This window comes from Leptopilina heterotoma, unplaced genomic scaffold (genome assembly GCF_015476425.1).
Source record: "Leptopilina heterotoma isolate Lh14 unplaced genomic scaffold, ASM1547642v1 Lhet_101, whole genome shotgun sequence".
NCBI lineage: Eukaryota > Metazoa > Arthropoda > Insecta > Hymenoptera > Figitidae > Leptopilina > Leptopilina heterotoma.
The window spans coordinates 231,147-238,673 of NW_025110815.1; positions in this window are offsets into that span (position 1 = coordinate 231,147).

The following is a 7,527-nucleotide window of genomic DNA, read 5'->3' on the forward strand; positions in this document are numbered from 1 at the left end:
ATAATCGAATTATTCGTGTCTTTCGAACAACATTGAATAGTGAAAGAAAAGTTATTTTTTTATTTAGAGCCTCGATCTATCAAAAAGAGAAAATTAAATAATGTTAAAATAAAACGCATCCGTAACTTGTGTGTCAAATTCCTATGTGATATTTAATGCAATAATTAAGAAAACTTTTTTTATTTATAAAAAAGAATTCTTTATTTTAATTCAAGTTTTTAACATATCAAAGATTGTGTTATAATCTTTATAATCAATAAATTATAAACCTTTATAATCAAGTTTATACAATCATTTGATAGTAACTAAGTACATTAATCAACTAATAAATTTATTTTTTGGAAATTAAGAAAAATTAATAGAATTTGGACAAAATTATTGGGAAAATAGTATTACAGGAATTGCAGTCATTTTTTAATGTAATATTAGGTGAAAAAGAGATTTTATTTTACAAAAGAGGAATTCAGTTGAAATAAAGGGGAATTTTCAAATTAAGTAAAAATTATTGTATTCTGGCGCATAAAATTTATTTTCAAGATTTTTTTTTCTCTTTACTACAATTCACTCAATTAAAATTTTTTTTTTTTATTAAACTTTTACTCTCATTGATATTTTTTTAAATCTTTTTCCGTAGTGTATAATTTTTTAAAAATTTTTAATCAAAATTTTTATTTTTTTTATTTTTTTTTATATATATTTTTTTATCTTTTTCCGTAGTGTCTATAACTTTTTAAAAAAATTTTAATCTAAATTTTTATTATACAACGCTACTTTTATTTTAAAATTCCTTGAATTTTACTAAATGCGAATTAAATTTCAGAATAAAATTAATAAAATTAACTTGGAACTTGGAAAAATTTCCTTCAAAGATGGTAAAATTTAATATTAAAAATTGTTATTTCCAAAATAACTTTTACTATTTTCAGAGACAATTTTTCTTATAAAAATATTAGAAACATTTACATCCAAGATAGTTAAATTTACTCTAAAAATAAGAATTTTTAATAGAATTGTATAGTGTTCGGGGAAAATTTGAATAATTTTTATAAAAAAAAAAATTAACTAGTACTAAAATTAACTTTCAAAATAGTAATTTTAAAGACCTTGAGAAATAATTAAAATAAGATTTTTAAATTTCAAAAAACTAAAGTTTTTCCAAATTTTGCGAAAATTGGACATTTTTTTCTTCAAGGAAAACTAAAAATTTGTCTAACTTGCAAAAAATGAGAATTAAAAATTTTTTTGTTTAAAAAATAGAGGGAAAAGGGGAGAAAATGTATGATTTTATGTGTTTTAGGTAATTTTATCAATTTAAGGGGAGAAAAAAATGGAGATTAGGTGAAAAATGGGACTAACTACATAAAAAAAAAAATTTATTTGATTCAATTAACCGATTAATTGACTATTATCAATTAAATATTTAATTGATTAAAAAAATATTTATTGGAGTCAATTAAATAGTATTTGCTTCAAATACTGAAATTGTTGGTTCAAATACCGCATTTAATTGACTCCAATAAATATTATTTGATTCAAGTAAATATTTAATTGATAATAGACAATTAATCGGTTATTTGAATCAATTAAATTTTTTTTTCACTGTATGATCCCTGCACTTAAAAATAATAATAGAAAATAGAAATAATAGAAAGATGTGCACATTTTTTATGTGCTATTAGGAATTTAAATTTTGGGAAAAATTTCTTTAGGAATTTGAAATAAGGAAAAACTTTTTTAGGAATTTGAAATTAGGAAAATCGGTAGGGATCCGTTTTGATAGTAACTTTTTAGTTATTCGAAATGTATCTTAATGTTTAAGGGGCCATCCATAAACTATACGTTACCAATTTTTTAGACTTTTTAGACCCCCTCCCCCCTCGTTACCATTGCGTTACATGTAAAAATTTCAATTTTTGGACCCCCTCCCCCCTAAATTGGTAACGTAGTTTTATGGATGGCCCCTAACATCTTAAATTAACATATTTCAAATAACTAAAAAGTTTTACTACCAAAACATCTTAAGTTAAAAATGCATTGGTTTCTAAGATAGGAGATGGAAAAATAAGATATTTTACACGTTTTAAACTTTCAAAACTTTAGAAACTTTATAAAAGTGACTACAATGTATATTCTAAGTTGCTTCTTTTTGCAATGTAGTATGCATTTCTCAGAAGTGACTACAAATTTACTTAAAGCATCTTGTACTAAACTGTTTCTGGTCTTAACTAGTTTTAAGTAACTTTGTAGTCACTCCTAAGATGCCTAATTTTTGCAGTGCACCTTCCATCTTAGAAACCAATGCATTTTATTGAGATTTTGGTAAATTTTTGCAGAAACAACTTAAAAGGCATAAAACTGACGATTATCTTAAAATAAGACGCCTTCTTTTTACAGTAGTGATGATGGTCTATCTCCATTTATCAATTTTTTCACATGCTAAAAACGCTAAAAGCATTAAAAACAAAGTCTTGTTTTAAAATTGTTCTGAAATTCAACCATTTTTCTTGCAAAAAGAAGTATCTTAGATAAGTGGCAACAAATTTACTTAAAACATCTTATATTAAGATATTTTTGACCTTAACATCTTAATATAAGTTGTTTCTGGCCTTAACATCTTAATATAAGATGTTTTTGACCGTAACATCTTAATATAAGTTGTTTCTGGTCTCAACATCTTAAAATAAGTTGTTTTTGCCATCAACATCTTAATATAAGTTGTTTTTGCCATCAACATCTTAATATAAGTTGTTTTTGGTCTCAATATCCTAATATAAGTTGTTTCTGGCCTCAAAATCTTAATATAAGTTGTTCCTGGTCTCAATATCTTAAAATAAGTTGTTTTTGCCATCAAAATCTTAATATAAGTTGTTTTTGGTCTCAATATCCTAATATAAGTTGTTTTTGCCATCAACATCTTAATATAAGTTGTTTCTAGCCTCAACATCTTAATATAAGACGTTTTAAGTAACTTCGTAGTCACTCCCTAAGATACTTAATTTTTGCAGAGCATTACAGAAAATAAGGATAATTCAGTGCTGTTAGGATGTAGAATAATATCCATTCTTGAATGTAGGTCATGGTTAAGAGTAACTTTTTTTTTTTTTTTTTTTCGTGAATATGACTAAAAATTACATACTACTTTTAAAGAGGCTTTGTATTCAGATGGCACTGACATGTGAGTTATCATCGAGAAGGTTAAACTCGCCTCGTCTCGCCGCGCCGGCTTGTGAGTAGCCGGCGCGTTAGTCATGTGGGCTGGGAATGTATGTGGGCAAATGTCGATGAGTGTCAGACGAACTTCTCTCCCAATGTATACATATATATGTATACGTGTATTGTATATACGCACCGATGATCTTTCTGCGGCTTTTTGCTGGCTTTTGTAATTACATGTCATGCAAGAAGGGGGGGGACATGGGTTAAGGGGAGTATACGAAAAATTGTAGGAGTATTATAGATCTACATATACACATGTACATGTCTGATGTCAACGCTAACAGAGCTCTCGATGTGTGTGTGTGTGTGTGTGCTCGACGCGTTTTATTTAATCTGGCTCGGCAAGCCTGTTGCTAGGTGCCCCCTCCCCCGGGCAGCAGAGCAGGCCCCTGTTACGTGCCCCGCCTCAGTCTGTTTTCCCCCCATGTTGCTCTCTTTGCCACGGGGTCTCTTCACCCCACTCAATACCTCTGCGATATATCTTTCCCATTTCATCCATTAACAGACAGCCTAGACGGGGACCCCTCTCGCCTCTTCGTCTCGCTTCGTCTCGCTCGGTCACCAAAGAAATTTCGTCTAACTATGCTGTTCAACCGTTCAGTTTCCTCCTCTTCGCGAATCGTTCCTTGTCAACGAATTCAAGGTCACAGACGAGCGAGAAATTTTCAGAGAAATCGGGGTCGAATGATGCGATGTGATATTTTTTTTTTCGCCTTTCAGAAAATAACTTGCAAATCTCATTTTGCTTTTCGATATTCTTTTTTTTTTTTAAATTCTGTACTTGGTAACCGAAATTTTGAATGTGTTTTTATTGTCCTCACTGTAAAAAGAAGGTGTCTTATTTTAAGATACATTGGTGGGCACTTTTAAGCCTTTTAAGCTGTTTCCAAAAATTTATCAAAAGCATCTCAAAAATGCATTGATTTCTAAGATGTAAGATAGAAAAATATGTTTAAACTTTATAAAAGTGACTACAATGTATTCTTTTTTTGCAGATATCTTAAAATATGGCGTAAAAGATAGAAAAATGGTATCTTATATTCTTAATCTTAAAATAAAATGTAGTCGCACTTTTAAGCCTTTTAAGTTGCTTCCAAAAATGTATCAAAAGCATTTCAAAATGCATTGATTAATAAGGTAGAGGATTAAAAAATAAGATGTTTTAAATGTTTTAAACTTTATAAATTTTATAATTTTTATAAAATTTATAAACTTTATAAAATTTATAAACTTTATAAAAGTGACTACATTGTATTTTAAGATGCTTCTTTTTGCAGTAATGTTGAGAAAGTGTCTGACAGTGACTTATTATACTAAATTATTTGTTTTAATATAAAAAGAAAATGTTAATTTAACATGAGTTCACTATAACCCTCGGAGAACATATGGGGTTATTCTGACCCCACGTTTTTCTTCTCTAAAAATAAAAAAAACTATAGTTTTCGACGCTCTTGACGCTAACTTCAGGGACATTTAATAAATTGTTCAGTAAAATTTCAAATTAATAGGAACACAAGAAATTTTAAGATTTTTTTTTTTAAAAACTAAACGGGAATTTAACACTTATCTGTAAGACAGTATATATGTATAAATTCTTTCTCCGATGTACTTTCTTTTAAATGTTTTACCTTGAAATCAATTCATCCGAAACGTCCTTGAGTTTCGTGAAATCGCGAAACAGTCTTCGCATCTCTAAACTTAACTTGAGTAGATATATATAATGTATTTTTTTTGAATGTTTTTTCACGCAATATATTCACAGAAAACTGAAATATTATAAATGTTTTTATTTAAAGAAAACTTAAATGTGAGTAAAGATGGTAAAAATTGATAATTGCTTACGAATTCATTGTTTGTAATTTTTTCCAAGAATTTTTAGCAACTTTTCTTAATACGATTTTTTCTAAGGATATTTTAATTATTTTTGTTATTTGTTACCCATTTATGGTCCAATGACTGGACTGCAAGGATTGTAAAATGAATAAATAAGTATCAAATTTAGACAAAAAGAAATGTATGAAAATAATTGCGAAGGTATCTGAGAAGGAAACGAATTGTAGGTTATGTTTGCGTTATAAATGTACTTTGCTTACTATTCGAAGTTCCTTTTTAATTAGTTAAATTTGAAACCAACCAGAGTTTTCTCGAAGGTATCAAATTGATACTAAGGTGTATCAATTTGATACCAAAATGTGGATTAAATAAAAAATCGAATCTGAATGTTTGTATCAAATTTGATACACTTTAGTATTAATTCGATACTTTTAAGAAAACTGAGTCTTTATCGACTATTTTAGATGTAAGGATACTTGTGGTTCAATTATTTTTAATCATAATATTGATCCTCTTTATGGATTTTTACTGCAAAAGTTACATAACCTAAAATTTCATAGCTTTTCTAAGGATATCATAAATTGAGACAAAAAACGAATCAAAAGTGTTGCGAAGCAACATTTTGATTCGTTTTTTGTCTCAATTTGATATATCTGTAGAAAAACTATGTTCTTTGTTATTCTTTAGATACCTTTCTCTTGGGGGCTAAAAATTAAAATAGAAAAAAATTTCTAGTTTCGTCATTTTGATTTCAAAAATAAATATTTAATGTTATAGTAGAAATAAAATCGAAATTTTACTTTGAATTTTCGAAAATTAATTTATATAAAGCAAAGCAATACACGTTGATTCGCATTAATATATTGGAATGCAGATTGGGATATAAGTTAAAGAAGCTTATAAGTCAAGGATTGTATTATTTGATTTTAGTTTAGCTGACCACTTTTAGAGGATATAATCTTAGTTCGTCTTTCAAGCCTTGAAAGTCCTATTCTTTTATCGTCTCTCTCTCTCCCTACTAGATTCCTCCCCACTTTTTTCTTTATGGTTTTTTGCACTCATTCCCTTTTTTCCTCTTCTTTTTTTTACTTGACTTTTGCACGATTCGACGAATACACGCGTCAGCTGCATCCTGTAAACTGCATTGCAGTTGAAAATAGAATTTAAAAGAATAAGAGTAGCTGCTTGATTTTAAGCCAATTTCTTTCTGATAAATGTGATTAGTGACTGTATTCTTTATTTATTTTGGAGAGAAAGAAGAAGAAAAAAAAAGCTAACAGCAAATGTGAAAAGTTTTTATTAATTAGATAGACTCTCTCATAAACCTCCATTATTCGAACTAATAAAATTTCTTTATTTTTATAAGATTTTTGTACCAATAGATGTAAAAATTGAAAGTTTGTGTTTGAGATGACAAAAAAGTTCGGATAAAATGATTTAGAGTTTGGATATAACAGAGATTTCGGTTAAACAGAGAGGTTCGGATAATCGAGGTTCCACTGTACTAAGAAATATGAGGCCACCAGCGATACTGACAATATAGAAGAATCTTATTTTGTTTCTTACAACTTATGAGACATGTAACTCATCATAAAGTGTCACCAAAAATTTTGCAGCCCAGTCAAACGTGATTTTGCTAAAGGTCAAAGAATTTAGATTAGCACTTGAATAGATACATATATAAAAGAATTATAACTTTCTCACGTACCTTCATTTCCTTTATATTTACACTTGTCTTTGTTCTTTATTCCATACATCATTTTTGTTTTTAAAAGAACTTAAATATAATATACAACTTATTGTAATTACCTCTGGTGCGAAAGACAAATGCTAACGATGGGTATAGTTAGAAAATTGTAATTTTTGTTTTGACTGTACGTCAGATTCTTCCTTAAAGATTCCTAGGACTGATGAGCCCTCCAAGGAACAATACATAAGAAACAGTGTTTTGAGTGGAAAAGAAAATATTATAAAAATCTACTAGATATTGAATGCATTATTCATGACGCAGCATAACGTAGAATCTATAACCTTAAATCTGGTCACAGTCAATAACCTGAGATGTTACAATAATATAATACAATAATACGAATTGTTAGTAGTAAAATAAATGATCATTTATTTTACTACTAACAATTAAACTATGGAAGGATTTAACGCTTATCACTCAATAATACGAATTTTTTGAATAAATGCAATTCGGTAGAATGACAGTTCGGTCAAATGACATTTGAGGAATAATCATGCGCCTGTTTTTTTATTTAGACGTTTTTGTAATTTAGCTCATTATAATGGTGCCGCCACATTTTTCATAAGTTTAGACGTTCTTACGGACATAATAAGATTTTGTTAACAAACAATTTTTAATTATCTTATTTTCTCCTTTATAAATAAAATTGCTACTTAAAAAGCATTATAATTTCAATCAGCAATGTAGAATATTAAATAATTCAAAAATTTGTTAGTCAAGGAAAATAA